The sequence below is a fragment of the Thermobia domestica genome, chromosome 3, assembly GCF_964235325.1.
Source record: "Thermobia domestica chromosome 3, izTheDome1.hap1.1, whole genome shotgun sequence".
Classification (NCBI taxonomy): Eukaryota; Metazoa; Arthropoda; class Insecta; order Zygentoma; family Lepismatidae; genus Thermobia; species Thermobia domestica.
In genome coordinates, this window is record NC_137456.1 from 42,515,835 (window position 1) to 42,537,327 (window position 21,493).

Below are 21,493 nucleotides of genomic sequence, written 5' to 3' on the forward strand. Positions count from 1 at the left end.
GAATGGTAGTACGCGTCCCTTATAATCTCTGCATTGCATAAGAACACAAAAGACAAGAACTAAAGCTTAATATCGTATTTGTATGGGAAATCAGAGTCGGCCTTAGGTGGTGCGGGGTTCGATTTGGAAAATTTTGCGGGGCCTCAGGTTTACAACTAACTTGCACCATGGTCTGTAGAATCTATACACACACACAACCACACACACACACACACACATTTATTGGTTCACCTGAATGGGGTACATTTTATCATACATTTTAATCTTCAATAAGAGAGCAAAAAGTCTTCCCTGTGTTCATCCAACCGAGAAATGTCTTTGGAAGAAATCAGATAAGGAATTTTGCAGGTGTCCACTCAGCCGTGGATCCAACACCTCTCGTTATCTTTCGATCAGAGTTTTCCTAAGTGATTCCTTGTCACGCATTAAAAATAACAGGAAATCACTAACTAGTTCGTTTTTAAAATACTGGTTCCATCTCGCAGTTAATGAGGTATATAAAGGCACAATTATACGTGTTATATTCCTTCTTTAATTTTCCTAATACTGACCATTGGGAAGAGTTTATACAAGTATACAAATGTTTTACCGTTCAAGTTAGACTTTTATGTTCTGTTTCTTAGTCCGATTGAAAGTTTAACTTCTCTTTTCAGCACTGACGAGATATGTATATGAGACGGGACCTTAGTGGGATCCGAACCACTACTCAGGTTTGCATTTTCCTGGTTAACAATTTTAGACATCCAAAGTATACTATACATAAATATAGGAAGTCGTATAGAAAGGTTATGTCCGTCCGTCTGTCCTTTCAACGTTGATCGGCATTGGAACAAAAACGATAATATATAGCAATGATCGAAACGATAATACGTAGCCTATATACTAGTAGCTCCCGGGGACATTTTCAGTAGATCGCGTTAACGCCCTGGTTGGCTAACCTTGATTTTATTTATTTATTTATTTATATTGTTCTTGTTCCTTACACCACCAACATATGTACCAGTAAGCAGGGGCGACGATTAGGAGAACAAGAAGGAGCTGTTGCCCCCACTTTTTTGAAGTGAGCCCTTAATGTATATAGTTTCATTTGGAAATGTGAAGTTTTTGTATGTATTACTGATTTATAAAAAAAAATGGTGCCATATAATATTTGTCGATGCGTGAGTACGTATTGCTTACTTGTTTTCCCTTGGAATTAAGAGACCTACAGAAATTGCATTTTAATTGCTACGGTAAATGGCCCAACAATTAACCTACTGGAGCACAACAATTAAACCGTACTTTCATTTTAAGATGTTCATGAGCATGAAATCAAATCTCTCCTTACACCTTCGTTGTTTAAAAGTACAAGGGACTATTATCTACTTAAGTTCCTCTTTCAATTTATTTAATAAAATATGAAATACGATATACGGTATTTTAACTGAAAAATATAGTATCCTATTAGTTATACAACCTTTCGTCAAACAAAGTGTAAGAAACAATCAAGAAGACTAACATCGATATATAAATATTAAGATTATGTCTTGCCTCCCATTTTTAACGTCCAATCGCCACCACTGCTAGTAAGGGGAAGGAAATTACCATATTGGTGAAACGAAAAATAAATTTTCGTTAATATACAGAATGTTTCAAAACAAAACCGACAACGTGGGGGAGGTAATTTCTGACACCAAGATAAGACAAAAAGTGTAGGCCAACCTGGATGCGCAAATGCTTCCTTTCGGAGTAATAGACTGCCGAAAATATGAAAATAATTAACTTTCAAGGTCCATAGCCCCAAAACTACTATGAGACCTACCGTAGTTGGGTCAAGACTTTACTTAGGAGCTAGTATGTGTGCTACCCAAAAATATATGTTTCAGAACCCTAAGGTACTCATGCAACAATTTTTATAGAGGGAGTTAGACTACGGGCATATAATTTGAAGCACTCACCAATTACCTCTATAAAAATTGTTGCAGAAGTACCGCAGGATTGTGAAACATGGATATTTGGATAGGGCACGTATTAGTTCCTAAGTGAACTCTTGACCCGACCGCGGTAGATCCCATAGGTTTGGAAGTATGGACTTTTAAATTTCATTTTTTTATGTTTTCGACAGCCTATAACTCCGAAAGGAAGCATTTCTGCACCAAGGTTGATCTACACTTTTTGCCTTATCTTGATGTCAGGAATCACCTGCCAAACGTCGGTGTAGTTTTGAAACACCCTGTATATTGCACTTTCCCTGCTGGTGTCTAATGGTTATACCCATTTCCCTTTATAACGTTTTCCCATCTTCAAAATGTTCTGGTGAAAAACGCTCACCTTGTTCATTGCTTATAGCAGCTAATTTTTCACATCAATAACTCAAATGGAAATGCAGACAGTGATGAATTTTAAAATACATATTTCAGCCTTGTGTTTTCTTCCTTTACAAGTAAACCTATCGATGTGGAAATCTAGTTTCTTGACAAAACTTGGAAGAGAAGTGTGGAATATGAAGAAACGAGCGAAGGAAAATTTAAAGTGTTTCCATCCATAAAGACGGTCGCAGTGGCCAAAATCGTGATTGATCAGAATAGGTCATAACAATGTGTTTCAAGTTTTAAAATTTTATTTTATTTGTAAAACGTGTTAAAAGGGTGGAAGACAAAAACAGATTAACCGACACCGAGAATAAGTAGGCATCTATTTGAGCGTAATGGCCGCCATCTTGAAGTCGGCCATCTTTTATCTCACTCGACCTTTTTCAATAGGAAGGGGATCATGTAATATATCAAATTGGGCTAGAGTTTTATGAGAAATAGAATCGTGAACTTTATGTTTCCGTAATTCTGTATTTGTAAGACATAATGAAATGCACATTGATATGAATTCGTTGGTTCAAAAATTTCTTAAAAGTTGCATCTTTTTGAAAAGAATTCAAGTCAGGAAAAACCTAATGTACGCTAGTGAGAACCTCGTAGGTAGCTACTTATGAAAGGTACAATCAGCTTGAAATCGTTATCGACTGCAGACAAAATAAAATTGTGATGAGACGATCACAAACCTTAAGGAACTGATGGAAGATGGATGACATATTTTCCATTGGATTATTCGAGTTAGAAGACAAACCTTCATAAGCAGCCACATATTCAGTACGCACTAGTATACATTCGGTTTTCCTGACTTGTTTTAAAAAAAAACACATCCATGAAATTTTTCTAAGCATAGGGTAAGGTTTGTCCTCTGGTTTCGTATTTTTAATACAGCTATAATAAGAGAAAAGATATGCAAAGAAGTCTCACTGAGGCTGATTTATTTGATATCATCTCCGTATTCACAGTAGTATGACATGACATAATCTGCAAGAACGCCAGGAATTTTACTTAATTGGGTATTCAAAATAAACGACTGTATGCACCCAAAATAATGATACACATTTTTACACAAACTCAAAGAAAACAATATTTTTAGGCCCAGGGGTGTGGTAAGGAAGTTTGAGAAGTGTTAGGGGTGTCGGGGTGTGCAGAATACTCACTGGACATAATATATATTTTTACAACAGAAGTTGTACACGTAAAAGAAAATAAAGAAACTACTACAGTATTAAATTCAGAAAATATTTGCTTATGCCCAGAAACTTAATACAAACTATTCATTTACATGTTAGGGAGATGCTATTCTCGCTTGTGGAGCCTATGGATACCTGTATTGCAGTATGTTGTTGTGTATACATGACAACCGAGAGTAGCAGAGCAATCTTAACGGTACCATAGCAACTTGGCCGGGGACCCCACAAGCATTGGGGGTCCCGCGATCAAAATGGCATGTATTAGAAGCAAAATTTAGTCATAGGGACCACAACACATTTGTTTGCTCTGGGGCCTAATATGCTATTCAAACGCGACTGAAGTGTAGATTGGACAGTAGAGTAGACTGCACTAGTGCGGGCCTCCCTTAGGCGCGAGGCCCTATTGGAAGCAATAGGTCCAATCGGCTTAAGGCCGTTCCTATGTGAAATACAGAATCCATGTGAATGATAGGACCTGTCCTTTATAATCTCTGCACTGTATAGGAACATAAAATAGTCTATACGAAACAAAACTCAATATTTTTTTTCGTATGTGAAATACAAACCAATGTGAATGATAAGACCTGTTCTTTGTAATCGCTGCATTGTATAAGAACATAAAACACAGAACCAAATATAACTCAAAATCTTAATCGTGTGTGAAATACAGAACCCGTGTAAATGTTAGAACCCGTCCTTTGTAATACTTGCATTCCATAAGAACATAAAACACAAGAATTACTAAAACTCAATATCTTATTCGGATGTGAAATACAGAACCCATGTGAATGATAGTACCTGTTCTCTGCAATATCTGCATTGCATATGAACATAAAACACAAGAACTAAAACTCAATATTTTATTCGTACGTAAAATACGGAAATCATGTGAATGATAGTACCCGTTCTTTGTAATCTCTGCACTGCATAAGAACATAAAACACAATAACTAAAACTCAATATCTTGTTCGTATGTGAAATACAAAACCTATGTGAATGGTAGGACCCATTCTTTATAATATCTGCATTGCATAAGAACATAAAAGACAAGAACTAAAACTCAATATGTGAAGCACGTTTGATATTTTCACTGAAAACATTAGTGCTTAAAAGCACGGATTTATTTTTGCGAATATGAAGCTGTTGCTTCTGAGTGCATTCCTACTAGTATTATAGATGATGCGATATATATATATATATATATATATATATATATATATATATATATATATATATATATATATATATATATACATATATACCACCTTCGTCTCGTTTTTGAGACAGGTATAAATTGAGAAAACAAATTTTGTGGACAACACTAGCTCACCCAAATCTTATACTTCAGACACGGGTTTAGTGTTACGTAATTCATAGTATAAAAACTATAAATTGATAAAGTGTTTGTACAAAAACATGGAAGAACATTCATCATTGTTTACACATACGCTAGTCCTTATACAATACATATGAATACTTCAATAATAAATATGGTTTAAATATTATTATATCACACCCTTCCTAGACCTCCCGAGACGCGAAAGGACTCTAGATGAAATTAAGAAAGAAATCACGACCTAAGGTTTCTACATAAATTTACAGAACGAGACGAAAAACTTTTCGAAACAAGACAAGAAAAGATTTTTTGAGAATCGAGACGAGACTATAAAATTTTTTTGAGAATCAAGATGGGACAAGAATTTCAACAAATAAAGAGACTAGAGGTTTTTTTTTTAGAATCGAGCCAAGATTATACAATTTCTTTGAGAATCGAGACGAATCGGAAATTCGACAGAAATATGAGACGAGAAAGGATTCTTTGAGAATTAAGACGAGACTATAAAATTTTTGTGAGAATCGAGACGAGATGATACAATTTCTTCGATAATCGAGACGAGACAAGAATTCGACAAAAATATGAGACGAGAGAAGATTTTTTTGAGAAACGAGACGAGATTAAAATTTCTTCGAGAATTGAGACGAGACGATACAATTTATTCAATAAACGAGACGAAACAAGAATTCGACAAAAATATGAGACGAGAGAAGATTTTTTGAGAAACGAGACGAGACTAAAATTTCTTCGAGAATTGAGACGAGACGATACAATGTATTCAATAATCGAGACGAGATAAGAATTCGACAAAAATATGAGACGAAAGAAGATTTTTTTGAGAACCGAGACGAGACTAAACTTTCTTCGAGAATCGAGACGAGATGAGAATTCGACAACAATATGAGACGAGAAAGGATTCTTGGAGAATCAAGACGAGACTATAAAATTTCTTCTAGAATCGAGACAAGATGAGAAATTCACAAAAAAGAGACAAAAAGATTTTTTTCGACAAATACATACGAGATGATAATTTTTTCGAGAATCGAGACGAGATGAGAATTCAACAAAAATATGAGACGAGAAATTTTTTTGGAGAATTGAGACGTTATGATAAAAAAATTTCTTTGATAATCGAGACAAGATGAGAATTCAACAAAAAAAAATACGAAATGAGACGAGACAAGAAACCCCGTGAACAATAATACCTTGGGCATTCAGACTTGCAGTAGAAAGTTTAAGGATGACATAAATATCCATGGGTTTCTCTTTCGATTTCAGTAAAATTTGCTTGACAAGGGGCAGTATTTGGATGTCTAAAATTTGTCTTGCTATTTTCCCGCAAAGACCTCAGAAAAATCTCCCAGGAATCTCGCAACAATTCCCGTTTCCGGACTACAAGCGGACAAGTGGATTTTCACAATGTCTACTGGACATCCGCTGGGAAAAATGGCACGTACCGCGGTCATTTCGTATCCTGATATAGACATGCCTTTGCCATCTAATGGTTCTGTTTGTGCTATGTGCCTTATCATTCATGAATATGTTGTGCTTCAGATAGACGTAATTATTCACTTCTAATTGCACAGGTTTAACTTGTATGCTTTTTGGCGTGGGAGACCCGGGTTCGATTACCGGCGGAAGCTCATGTGGTTTGGATTCTATGTTAATCAGTAGGTCCAGGTCTCGTATAGCCTCGCTGCTAAAAGAGACGCTAAACTAAAATCAACTCAACTTACCTTCTACCCTTGAGTTTCTTTTTAATTAAAAAAAATGAACATCACTCGTTTTCCTCTATGTTCAGTTTGAACACAGATTTCCTTTTTTTTTTTTTTTTTTTTTTTTTTTTTTTTTTTTTTTGCAAAGTAAACTGTTCAAGTACATATTACGGTTAAACATTTAATAATAAGTACTCGTCAGGGCCGTAATCACAAAGAGGTTTTCACTGAGTCCGAACACCTTAAGGAGACCCATCATTGTGATATTAAAATACCGCTAATTTTACAGTAATTGTGTGACATCTTCAAATAGATAAAAGATAATCAAAAAATGAAACAAGAGCTTGCTAGGCAATATTATTTTACCTGAGATATCGTTATCACGACTCACTTATCTCCTTCCGATTTCCAGCCATTTAGAAAATCGGCATTTCTTTTCGCGTTTTTAAATGGCGGCAAACGGAAAGTGATTAGGTGACGCGTGATAACGGTATCTCATGTAAAATAATATTGTCTAGCGCGCTCTTGTTCCACATTTCGATTACCTTTTGTCTATTTGAAGATATCACATAATTAGTGTAAAATTAGCGGTATTTTAATTTCGCAGTGATTAGGCCTCTTGAAAGTTTCCAGCTCTTTTTAATACCTGGGTTTTGCCTATACCAGGGGCATACTCATGTGTTTCTAATCCAGTCCGGACACCCTCCAACTTCAGAAAATCCACAGACATTTGTATCTTTCTTAATAAAATTGTACTTGCTTCAATAGAGCAACAGTGTAGAAACAATTGATGTGGTTTACATTAGATTTAAAACGAAAATGAAAATGAAATGAACTTGTTGAGTTTTACGTCCCATGTTTATGCCGTGTGGGCTAAAAGAAATGATGAGAAATGAATGAGATGGTGGAATGAAGAAAGTGGAAAGAAATGGCAGAACCCCGAGGAAACCCACGCACACGATCTTTGTCCACCACAAAGCTCAGTTGTTGCGTGCTGGGATCGAAACAGGGACCCGACAAACTACAAGTGAATGCTCTATCATCGAACTACCGAGGCCTCTCTACATTTAATTTGATGTACTTTATCCGTACTCTTTCATTTCGTATAAAAGCAAGTCTTTTTTATCATTTTTTTCTTGGGCACACGCGTGGAAGTGCGTAAAAATTAGTTATCATGTTCTCGAGAGTAGAATAACACAGTTCGATATTACACAGAGATATATTATTGGATCTCTCTCCCTTCAACTTTATATCATTCCTTTAAAAAAATATAAAAAAATCTGAGTGTCCGCTTACTCAATGTATTTCTTGCATTTCTTTAGATGTGAAGATGATCTTAAGAGCTCACACCAAATAACAAACTCAGGAGAAAAAATCTTCCAAGACACCAGAGAAATCAAACACCACTGGATTAAAGGATTTTAGAAACGCACTGAATCTGTAATATTTAGAAAGACAGAAAAAAGAAGAAAACTTACTTCCGAAATGTTGATATTTTCCCCCTCCCTTGTGCGAGAATATCTCAGTCATTCACTGTTTAAATCTAAGAACCTGCTTTGTGAGTGTGAGTGCTTCCCATCGAAGAAATATTGATTTGAGGGGTGGAAGTATCTACGTGTGTAAAACGATACCATCATTCCATAGTTCTTGTTTATAATTTTTCAACCTATCTTCCCACTTTAGTTTCTTATTTTGTAGTTTTTTCTTATAATGCTTCGATTCACAGGGGGAAAGGAACTGGCCACCCTACCTCCTAGTTTTCATAGATTTGGTAAATGGGTTAGAACCTATATTCGAGCAGAAGTTTCACATGAGAAAAAAACGTAGAATGAAAATTATTTCCATAAGCAAAAATCTCTTTCTGGAGTTTCCAGGAATAGCGTTTTGAGAAGGATTTGTAACTCTTATATACGGTAAACGCTCTGATATTTCAGTCTACAAAGGTAATCGTTTCAAATTCAACCAGATGAGTCTCGTTGTGTAGTCAGTACGTGAATTTCCATAAACGATTATTTCTGGCTTTCTAACCTAGAGTTTACTTCCTCTTAATTCATGTACGTAGCTTGTCATCTGTCTCACGACGGATTGAAGAACACCGAAAAGTTCATGCCTCGCATCAAGAATCGAACCGTGGCCCCACGTAGCGTAGGCGCTAACTTTCTCGCTTTTCGTGCGAGCGGTTCCGGGTTCGACCCTCGGCGGGGGAACTCTGTCGAAAAAGTGTGAAAAGCCTTTTCAAGCCAGCCAATCTGAGTGAGGTTTTTCGGGGTTTTCTTCATTCACACCAGACAGACACCGGGATGGTACCTAATATACAGGTCCCAGGCCGCTGAATTCCCTCCCCAATCCCACCCTAATAGTGTGATCGCCGAGGGATGTCATCCCTCATACATAACGGACTAACATGGCCATAGGTGCCGAAACCCCAGAAATCTAAATTCCAAATCCGAATCAAGAATTGAACCCAGGAAACATACATACCAAAAGCACAAGTGTCACTTATACAGCCACACTAGTCACATATTATCCAAAAAAAAATCTCAACAGTGGTCTACTGTCTAGCGCGTGTGGCTTCCATGATCTCGTGTTAAATAGCATCTTGAAATTTAAATGGATTACGATAGTACAATTTATACCTTAAACTTTGGGTTCACGTCCCGTATACACTCGGTGCTGAAGACAAACGCTAAGATTCGAACCAATCAACCAATTCTACAACGGATTGGAAGGATCGCAAAGCGTTTGTGCCAAAATCTCAAATTCGACGAGTGACTCCATTAAGATAGACACTCCTTTTCAGCTTCAATGTTAATGCATTTTTTTTTTTAAAGAAAAAGTACTCTAATAGAATATTTTATCTATCGTAACAGTCAATCCTTTGTAATAATCAGAAGAGTAGGTAAGGAATCACTTGCCTTCTTAGCTTGGTATCGAAACAACACACGGAGATATTAGTGTGCACCATATGTGTAGAAGGGGATCAAACCAGGAACTTTTTACTTCAAACTTGAGAGTTCCAACACTGAGCCATTGTTTGCATCGATCAAATACCGCGAATAGTTTCCCCAAATTTACCGGTCCAACCTCTCTCGTAGGTAGGTGTTTTAGAGGAATTACAGAATAACAAAACCTTTTTGTGATAACTCAAATGTACGTAAGTAGATAATTTAGGGAAATCTTAAAACGAGAAAAAACTTTACTGCGATAACTCAAAAGCATATAAGGAAATGGTTTAGGGAAATTATAAACTGAGATAAAACAAGAACTTCGTGATAACTCAACATTTACGTAGGCAAGGGATTTAGGTAATTATTGTAAAATAAGATAAAACTTTACTGCGATAATTCAATTGCACATAAGGAGATGATTTTAGGGAAATTATGTAATGAGAAAAAATATAAGAACTTCGTGATAACTCATATTTATGTAGGCAAGTGGTTTAGAGAATAATTATAAAATAAGAAAAACTTTACTGCGATAAATCAATTGCACATAAGGAGATGATTTTAGGGAAATTATGTAATGAGAAAAATTATAAGAACTTCGTGATAACTCATATTTATGTAGGCAAGTGGTTTAGGGAATAATTATAAAATAAGAAAAACTTTACAGCGATAACTCAAATTCACATAAGGAATTGGTTTACGGAAATCATAAAATGAGATAAAACACAAGATTTTTGCGATAACTCAAATTTACGTAAATAAATGGTTTAGGGAATTATTATAAAAATGGAGTAAAAGAAGAAACTTTACGATATCTCAAACATGAAAAGATTATCCCATTTTTACAGTAACGTCGAAACAACTGGACTCGAATTTGCTGTCCTCCGCTCCAGATGCAAACACTTAATCGTTAAACCACAACAGCCGCAGCAGCAAAAGCGTTTTATCACAAATTATACAAAGTCCTCCTGGTTACGGAGTTTCTAAGTATCTAAGTTGAAAAATATAGATCCAAAGCACGTGAAATGATTTTATCAAACTTGTATTAGACTTTCTCAAATACCCTTTAATGAATAGCTAGACACTTATCAATTTTTCTTTTCAGATATAAATCCAATATGATAAAGTTGAGAATTGGAGACCTTGTCCATATTGTAATTTAATAACACTTTGGGAAAAGTAACCAATTCCTAACACACAGAGGAAATAAACAAACTTTCAAAACAATACTTTCTTCTGAAAAAGAAAACGAAAATCACATCTTGTGTAATATCAGGTTTCTTGTCGAAGAGCTACAAAATCGTTTGATATAATGAAGGAGAGGAAGATATCTACGGGTAATTTCATTACCGCACTAGGAACAACACTCTTCTCCGTTTTTACATTTTTAATTACCTACCTCAAATCGAGATCCCTGTTTTGCAAAAACCACCACCGCGACCTCTGACCTTCGACCTGTAAGTGTCAGGTTTCCGTCGGTTCATGTCCCGACACACCAACATGACCCGGTATTCACGCTCACACACACTAAAACACGTTTTCCTACACAACTAATTTTTTTTAAACTTTCCTCGATAATATATTTTCTGTTTTGTTTTTTTATTATTATTAATAATAATATTAGTATTTGTTAGTAACAATATTCATAATTTTATTATATTTCTAAAATGTATCCAAATATCCCGAGTTTCTTAGCGGCACAATTAAATGTGATGATTCTTAGGTCACCGTTCGACCCTGGCTACCACCAGCCCTAGCACTTAGGTCACGGGGCGGGGTTCCCCGGAGCAGAGCTGCACGGGAGTGATTGAGCAGACCGTTACGATTACCCGGCTGAACCGAAATGAACCGAATACTTCCGATTCTTGTCGAATACTGCCGAGAGACTGAAACGAATCTCCGGCGAGATCGATCTCCGCTAGGCCTTTGGACAAAACTCTTACGGGTATCTTTCTACACCTAAAAATTAGGTGAGCTGTTTCTTTTTCATTTTTTTTCCCCTAATTTTTTCGTTTCCATTTTTCTTTTATTTCTCCACGGTGAGATGAGAAATTACTACAGTACAAGTGCCTTGTATTTTGTTCTAACAGTTAATCATTAGAGGATACAAAATGTATATAAACATAGTTCGCTAACGTTATTTGATTTTCGTTTCCAGGATGGACTGAAGGAATTCGCTAACTCCAATCTCAAGGACGTCACTTTTACCATGCTCATCCTTAAATCCGCAACATTGTTATTACTTCCACCCATGTTTCTAATTAAAATAATTTACAAACAATCAAGAAACTTTGTTTCGAACAATCAATTTTGTTAGTGAGTTGCATTGCATATGGCTCTTGCAGCGCCATATGGAAGGTTATTAATGTATAGTATTATAATCTGCGTAAGGACTCTGCTGGTCAAGTGGTGTATTGGTTTCTCTGAGATGAATCAACGTCATGAGGATTAAGAGGTTGAGTGACAGATCCCTTAGAAATTCTTAAGCTTACCCTGGATAAAATATAACTAACTAACTCTATGGCCTGTGTAGCCCGGAGGTTGAATGTCGCATTCACAAAAGCTTCTATCCTTAGCCAACTGGATCCAGTTTCTACTTTGTATTCCTATTTCTGCGAGATCCATCTTAACATTTTCCGCCCATCTGTCCCTAGGTCTTCCAAATGGTCGTTTTCGGATTGGATTTCCAGTTAAAACTTTGAAAGCGTTCCTACTTTCATTCATTCTAGCTACATGACCTGCTCATCTAAGCCTCCTAGATTTAATAACCCTAACAATGTTTAGTGAACAATATAAATTATGTCACGGCAAGGTTACAACTAATTTATCAATCAATTCATTTAACGACAATCTTTTTTGCAATTAAAACCAGAACATAATTTTTAAAAAATAAAATTATTATGTTGTCCGTTTGTTACTTTGTTTAACGTATTTTTAAGTTTTTTTTTTTTTTTTTTTGTGTGTGTGTAGCGTACTTTTATAGACATCCAACGAATACTATTCATAGGTATGGGAAGTTGTATAAAATAGAAGAGATTTCTTTTCCTAGTTTCGTGTTCCATGTTTATATATCTTGTAGGTTAAAGGAGACAGATAATTAATGATAATGAACAATTATGATACAAATGGTGGAATAAAAATGTGAGGTGAAAAGGAAAAACCCTAAGAAACCCCCATCACACGATGTTGTCCACCGTAAATTCACAGTACAGTTGTCTATCCATCGTTGTGTTAACATCATCATCATCATCATCATCATAGGTATTCTGCCATTATTGGCAAGTCACTTGCCGCAACTGTCAAGCTTCTATGCTCCACGGTCTTCCGCTAACCTCTTCGTCCTTACTTTCATTTTTTTTTTTTTTTTTTTTGTTCATCAAATCTAGCCTCTTTTGCCCCTTTCCTCTCTTTCCTGGCACCACACCCTCATGATGCCGTTTCTTCTTACACAATGTCCCAATCAGTTTCTTTTCCTCTTCTTAATAATATCTAAAATGGTTCTTTTCTTTCCCACCATTTCTAAAGCCCTCTCATTCGTTTCTCGGCTCGATTCAACTAGTTCTCTCCATTCTTTTCCACACCCACACTGTGCTACATATTTGAGTATTCCAAGAATTGGTTCCGTCATCTCCCATATCTGATATGGCAATCGAAAGTAGAAGTCCATTACCATTTCGGTTTCAATATTATTTTGTATAGAACAAAAACAGTCAGAAATAGAGAGAAATTATATGTATAATCTTTCTTTCTCTCTCTCTCTCTCTCTCGGAATTCTCTCTTTTTCACGAATTATATTTAGTTTTTTTTTTTTTTTTTTTTTTAATGATCAGAGCAATGTGTTCAACTACAATCCACGGGCAGAACACAAACCGAAAAAAAAAAAAACAATTAAGAATATTGTAAATTTAGAAAATAAACCACTAAATTAATCTTGATTTTCGTATCTTTAGGTTGCTCATTTTGCAATTCCTTTTTGGTTTCAATACTGTTTGATGCTGAATCGATTGAAAAAAAAAAAAAAAACGCTTCATTTCAAAGATCATTGAAATGATTTTTTTCCTGTTTTCTTTACTTTACATAAAGACAAAAAAAAAACAAACAAAAAAAAAAAACAAGAAAAATACCTTTATCAAGACTAAATAGTATATTTTTTGTCCTGATGGAAAAGGATAAAAGAAACGATATTTTTCTCTTAAAATATCCAAGGTTTCAATGTTTTTCCGTTTTTATATGACAATTGTTCCTGTCTTAAATAAAAATGTATTTTTTTTTTGTTCTGAAATAATATCTTTACGTCCCACGATTATGCCGGTTAGGCTAAAGGAGACGGTGATGATGATAAATGAATGAAATGGTGGAATGAACAAAGTGGGAGGAAACGGGAGAACCCCGAGGAAACCCACGAGCACGGTGTTTGTCCACCACAAAGTCTGCACGGCACGAGCTGGAATCGAACCAGGGACCCTAAGCACCAGAGGTGAACGCTCTACCACATTTTTTTTTTGAAAAAACATCCTGACTATTTTTTTTTCTATTTTAACCACTTCTCAGGACTACTAGACACGACAGGGACACAAACACAGAAATATCGAGGGTAGTTAAAATTCCACCCTTACCCTTCAGAGGGACTCGAACCCCCAATGGGCTTCACCTCATGATCATCAGCTTAACGCCTCAGACCGCTCGGCTACACCCACCGGCACAACTGAGCCACCGCGCCCCCTTTTTGTGTTCTGATCTACAAGCTTGTTCAATGTTAAAGTTTCGTCGGACAAAGTTGTCCCAAAATGCTAGTATTTCTGTTCTCATAAAAACACGTATATATTTTTGCTTGGAATAATACTTGTAAAGATGAAAAGTGGATACTCTTTGATAATGGTGACCCAATAAATATCCTTATTTTCAGCAAATTTCCCATAATTACCTTTCCATTATTACATTTGTTCAGTAACAATCTAATTTATTTAGGAGAAAATAGTTCAATTTACGATTTTCCAATACTGTTAACTGCAGTCCTTTTTTCAGAAAAAATGTTCCGGAGGACACACGTAGCATTCCAGGGAGGCCATTTCTGGCACTATATTATTTATTATTATACTAAAGATGTGTTATTTTGGTCTCGTCCGGGGAACACCCTCAGAGCTCTAGGGGTTGGGGGCAGTGCCCCCACAAAACATGTCTGGAAGAAACACTGTTGTTAAATAATATACGCACTATTTTCAAGTGCTTGTATCTCATGGGTTCATATGAACTACACAGCCGGAATTTATAATCCATTTTTCTGGGTATGGAATTTATTAAATAACCGACAAATCAATCTCCTTCTCCTCTAGTTAGATTACGTAATATTTTCCTTGGAAAGTGGAATTAAGATATCTATATCTATATCGATCTATTTATACACACACACACACACACAGACACACACACACACACATATATATATATATATATATATAGATAGATAGATAGATAGATAGATAGATAGATAGATACATATAGATATAGATATAGATATAGATATAGATACAGATATAGATATAGATATAATGAAAGTCACTACGTGACTACGCACCTCTTGAAGCATCCGACCGAGCTCAATCAAATTTTCAACATGGATGAGTTTTGGGCCTGCTATGATTTTTATCATTTCACTTTCACCATGCAACTTAGGAGAGGATGAGGTGGAGATATTTAAAAGTGATCGAAAATGACAGCTATTAGTGCCGAATTCGTAGTCTTCTTGTCCGCTGAGACGATCAGTGACATTTCCGATGTTGTTTCAATCCAAATTCATCTTTCATGTCCAAAATGTAGCATATTCTCCCCATGTGAAAGACGGGTAAATGAATATATATATATATATATTCAGAGCTTCAGTGACGGGTTCAATATCCATCTTTATCCATTTATAAAAACTTGAAGTTGTTGTAGAAACTTATCATTTGAGATTTCAATACGGATCACAACAGAGCTAAAACGGTAAAACGAGTAGACTACAAGAAACGATACACTAATATAGGTTCAGTCTTTAAACTTTATCTCATTCTTCTGTTGAAAGCGAAAATGTTCGAAATCGACTATAATTTAAAGTTTCACTATTGATTCCCAGAGAACAAAGTCTCTGAGAGATAGGGAGAAATTCTTTTGAATATGGACTCAGTGTGCCAAGAACAATTTCCATTCCTGATATTCGTCTATTGAAACCGGAACTGATAGAAATATACTACAACTTCCGGTTTCAATATTGAATTACCATAATTTAGAGGTCTGCTGTAGTTTTTACACTATGAAACGAAATCTACTTGTTTCGAAATCTGCTACTAATCAATACAGAATATATAATAGTAGCATGGGAACCAGAGGAAAATAACTCCATTTTCGTAGGTTTACAGGCGAGAGGACAAGAATATTATTTTCTTAGAAAGATATGTTTTTAATAAGATGGTAATTGAGCTACATGTCAACAGATGATCGACAAGGAGAACAGATGGCGTTACGTTCCATTTACACCAAGTGGGGCTTTCAAAATTATGTCCAAGCATTAAGAAAATGAAAACCACATTTTTGGAGTTACGTTGATCTGGTTCTCATGCGACGATATAGGAAGATACATGGATGATTTACTATAATGAAAAAAAAAATTCAAATAAAACAATATTGGTGGTAGTATATCTAGAAATGTTTGTTGCTAGGGTCCAAACTTTGAGACGGGGTCCAACACCACAAGCCACTACATCTATGCAGTATTGAAAGGGTATTATACTGCACTCGGAAAGACGATAAGTAATTATAAAATACTTCTACTTATATTTTCAGAAAAAAATATAGAATTAATTGTTTTTCATAAGATAAAGAGAACAGATGAAGTGTAAGGTCAAATTTTCATGCTACATCAATCATTTCCCTGTGAAAACAAGTATAATTTTATTGAGAAAGGGTACAAATGTATGTCGAGTCAGGAAGTATTTATTTGGGGGAAGGGGTTACGGACCCCCTCGTGGGTGCTTCCCTGTACACTAGTGATATCATTTTTACAAAGTACAACATAAGACTAGATATCACATTTCAGATCGATATACATGTAATACATATGTATAAAACATTCAAAAACTTGAAAGTGCTAAAGGAAGCCAAAACATCGTTCGACTTCCCTTCCAAATACATTAACTCTGCTTTCCATGATTTAAGTAGTTTATTATGCACCCTTCCTGAAATGCTGGTGGAGACATCTGCTGCTTTAAGTGGAAAAAGAAGAAAGTTCTGGAACGAAAAAAAAAATGAAATCTTGTTACTGTGTACGTTGGTCATATTCCCGGGTCGTGAAGCTTGATTTCGTTTCCCATGCGATCATCCCCTTATATTACATTTTAGAAGGGTAAGGAGAGAGAGGGATATTCCTAATACTTAAAAAAAACGAATTTAGGGTTTTTGCTGGACAACGTGGCAACGTGTTTAGAAAGTTAGCGTTTTCCATCTCGGTGTGTCGAAAATCCCGAAACGAAGTGAAGGTGGACGAAGCAAATAATCCTCTTTAGGCGATGCCCACATAGGCTATCAAGAATATTTATCTTCATCGGGTCCTATGGATATGATTTCCCCCAATAAACTTTTAATTCAAGGTGGTATTACGACAATTCAATTTGACATTATAGCTTTCCAATATTTTTCTAAACTATAAGATTTACAGCAAAATTACAAATCACTATCAAATTTTGCATCCATTTTCATTTTCAATGAAAATTTAAGCGAGTACTATTTTTAATTGTACTTTTAGGCTATATCTCATAAAACCTCAGAGTTAATTATACTTTATGCTATATCTCATAAAATCTCAGAATTAATTACACTTTTAGGCTATATCTCATAAAACCTAAGAGTTAATGATACTTTAGGCTATATCTCATAAAATATAAGAGTTAATTGTACTTTAATTCTCTTTCTACCCAAGAAGGTTGTTTTCTTATGTTTATAACATTACAATGAGATAATAGACTTGCTCAAAGCTAATTTTATGAAAATAACTCACTTAGATTTTGAAATATCGCATATTTTAGTACTGGGTAGAAAACACCTCACATCCAAGATTGTGTCATTGGTGGTCATGTGGTTCGGATCCCACTTAAGCTGTTCTGCATCTCATATAGCCTCTCTGCTAAAAGGTACGCTAAAGTCAAATTAAATAAATCAGCAACAATATATCTTAGGTTATAGGTTAATTGTTTTCTATCGTTATTTTTGGTATACATTATAATATTGTATAGTAGCCGATGCAGTGATGTAGCCGGTAATGAGTCTGACTATAAACTGAATGGCTCGGGTTCAATTCCCACTGGAAGCGGGATTTATTCTGTCATTCTACACTCTTCTTAATGGTTCTTCATTGATTACTGAGGAAAACCTGGGGAGTAAATATGGTTCCAATCTAGTGCTGATTATTCATAAAACCAATTGAAAAGAAACTCATTGAAGATGTTTTCTTGGTAGCCTATGTGCGAATTGCCTAAACCTTGCCGCCCCACTACACTGTGCTGCATTCGCCTATTCGTATGGCATAAGGGAAGAAGGAGAGGCGTACTTACAGAGAAAGGGAAAATTCAGGCTAAATACGCGAATATTTTGGAGAAAAAGGTGTTGTGTATTATTGCATAGTGCTTCAAAACAACACTTGGTATAAAGTATAAAATATTAGTGAAGAGTAATACTAGCAAGTTCAGTCTCCGAATGAATTAATCGAGTTGCAAAATAAGACAACACGGGAAAGAAATATAATAATATACATTATATAAATTTGGGGAATAGAAGTTTGGTAGAAGGAAAACATGGCTGTATTGAAATAGTCAAGAGTAACATAGGAATCCTGAAATGTTTTATTGATAGAATAGGATTAACTATTAGTCACAGAGCACAGAAAAAGATGAAACAGGATGAGTTAGCATCATTAGAACCACCTTGAATTCCACCCTTTTTAGGTTCAGCATGAGTTGTTTTAGAGTTCAACGTCTCCTTTCAACAACGAGGCTAAGAGACATAGATCAACAGCTTAACGTGGGACCTGAATAAGATGATCTTCCGCCAGGAATCAAACCCGGGTTCCTTGAACCTAGCTGAGTCTGGCTCTTATCCGGTAAATCAAGCTTGAGTACATTTTAAATCTCCCAGAATATAGACATGAAATAACCTTTGGTTCGAATGAAGAAACCAAGTACACTCTAGTATTTGCAGTGAATAGAAAAGCATCTTAGATGTTTTATATTGAGAGGGCGCTGTGGCTCGGTGGTAGAGCGTTCACCTCCGGTGCTTGCGGTCCCTGGTTCGATCTCAGCTCGCGCCGTGTGGACTTTGTGGTGGACAAACAATAATATGCTCGTGGGTTTTCTCGGGATTCTCTCGTTTCCTCCCACTTTCTTCATTCCACTATTTCACACCTCTCTCATCACCACCGTCTCCTTTAGCCTAACCGGCATAATCGTGGGACGTAAAACTTAAAGATTTCATTTCATTTCATGTTTTGTATTTTCAGATTCTGGTGAAGTAGGTTATGCACTTTAATTTTCAACTTTTATCCCAGTGGCGTAATGAAAGGTGTTAAAAGATTGTCATACAAGATTTAACTTAGATCTAGTGTTGCAAAATTTCCAAAAATTTTTGAACCGGAAGAAACAAAAACGCTTTTTTTCTCTTTTATTCCAGAAAATTTTGAAAAAAAAATAGTGTTTGTACGTAATTTCTATCAATATGCATTACTTTTGCCGAACTTTAATATTTAACTGGAACTAGAAAAACAAATCACTGAATAAATGTAAAGAACTGAAAATATATAATAAATGTGTGACAGTTTCACCAACTAATCGAACATATTGGCTTCATCAGACTGTGTTTGTTCAGTTAAGTTATTTGTTTCTCTAGTTCAAGTTATTTAAGACAGCAAATCCAATATTACTCAGTTAGTTATTTAATATTTAATATTTCTTGCTTCATCAATTACTATATGATGGAATAAATGCTCCCAGACAATAGTAATAGAATTGACTGACAAAAGAGATTTTCACTAAATTTTTAAATCTTTATGCTAATCTTCTGATTCACTCATTATAAGATCTTCAAAACTACTAGAAATAAGGTTTTGAAATTTCGTAGAATTCATCTTTGTACCATAGATTGTAGATTAGTAGGGAGTTCGCAATATTCGGATCCTAAAAGTGGAAAAGGTACTGTTTTCAGATATTCGAATCTATTAAAATAAATTTTGAACTTTCAATTTTTATATAAATTTTCTCTGTGTATCCTAGGTTGTATATGAGATGAAATTTTACGAAATGTGATCCCTTTAGAAGAAACAAGCTGAACGTGTATGTAAATCCAGTGAAATTTGACTTACACCAATAGTTGTTCTGAAACCATAAATGAAATTGCATATTCTTCTCAAATATTTATCATAAGCGTCATTCTCGTCATCTAAGAATGAACACTCTGCTAATTATTTTATAATTTGGACGATGAGAAGATCATTATGGAATATATGAGTTCATTTTTGTTCATCCTGAGTCAAAAAGATTTTTTAAATATTTACCACACTCTATATGACGAATATTCTGTAATCTTTAACTTTCTGAATTATAATTGTAACTTTTTTAGTCCTGTTGATAGCTCCTTTTTAAAACTCAAGTTCATTAGAAGTTACTGTACTCCAGGGCTTTCAGGCGACAGATCGCCATGGTGTTTGGAAATACGAGTCTGGTGCCTAGCTAATTTAAGACCATAACATGTAGGACAGCCATCACTCAATTTGAATTGTTTGCATTATTTCGCTTGCTTCGGTAGTGAAGCATTGTTTCATCTTTTCAATGAGCTAGGCCATAGAAACACGAGCAAAGTACTTTGATCACGTCCAAAGGAGTTGCTAACTATTAAATGTAAAGCATGCTAGATCATAAAACTTACATGTCCAACCTACGGAAAAATATCTTTAATAATGATTTTGCTAGAATGGAGGAACACGTGACTGGAACGTGCTCCGTCGGCTGAGATTCGACTGCAATTATTTAATAATGATGCCCTCATTTAATTACATAGTTTGTGAGCATAATAACAGGGAAGGGGAACACAAAATTGAGAAAACTAAAGATGGGAACAATTAGGGATGCGCACGAGACAAGATTTGTGGCTGTCTCGTCTCGAAAATGTGCTGTAAAAGTGATGTCTCGACTCGAAAAATGTATATTTCTCTATTAGAAGAGCCGTGTCTCGACTCGAATATTGTCAGGAAAATCCTATCTCGACTCGTCTCGTGCGCATCCCTAGGAACAATTAGGTAACAAAATAAAAACTTATAAACAATATTATAGCTTTCTAAGAAGTTATATGAAAATTCATTTTTCATTGAAGAGTATGTGCGTAATGAAAAGAACGTTACTCAATGTGACTCATTTGCTCATGCTGAGTTATTAGGAAAAAGTTAGCAAAGCATGAAATTCAGGAATGTTTTCAACCATGACCACATTTTTGTATATAGGTGCACTGAGGAAAAAAAATGTAGGTGGCGTACTTAAAAAGATAGGTTACATGCGTAATTCCTGTAGTTTTGGACTTAACGTACAGCAGACGTATAACTGAAAGTGCATGTTTTATAATACTTTCCGTATAAATGTTCCATCTATACGTATTTTCTGTATGAAACAATGTAGGCGGTCAGGATCTCACATACAAATGGACCTATATAACATATAGCCGACGAAGGTAACATAAGTATATGTATGATATGTGCTATACGGAAAACTGTTAGATGTCAGACATTCTGCAACGGCATGATGTAACATCTAAGGGCAGTGTCTATGTAGCACACGGATAACGCATGCTTCGTAATGATTTCTACAGTAAGCCAGAGAATTCCGTATATTTGTACAATATACCGCTGTTCGGAAAACGGATTTTTCTCTGTGTGTGTTTAGAAAAAATA

General features: G+C 35.4%; 1 protein-coding gene across 1 annotated transcript in view; it reads right to left on the reverse strand.

Annotated features, from left to right (window-relative positions):
- The window catches only part of LOC145681757 (uncharacterized), a 495,093-nt gene extending 483,772 nt beyond the window's left edge, over positions 1–11,321 (reverse strand). The window contains exon 1 of the mRNA XM_081753370.1: positions 10,934–11,321. The gene's annotated coding sequence lies outside the window, so the exon portion shown is untranslated. The remainder of the gene's footprint in view (positions 1–10,933) is intronic.
- Positions 11,322–21,493: the final 10,172 nt, after the last annotated feature.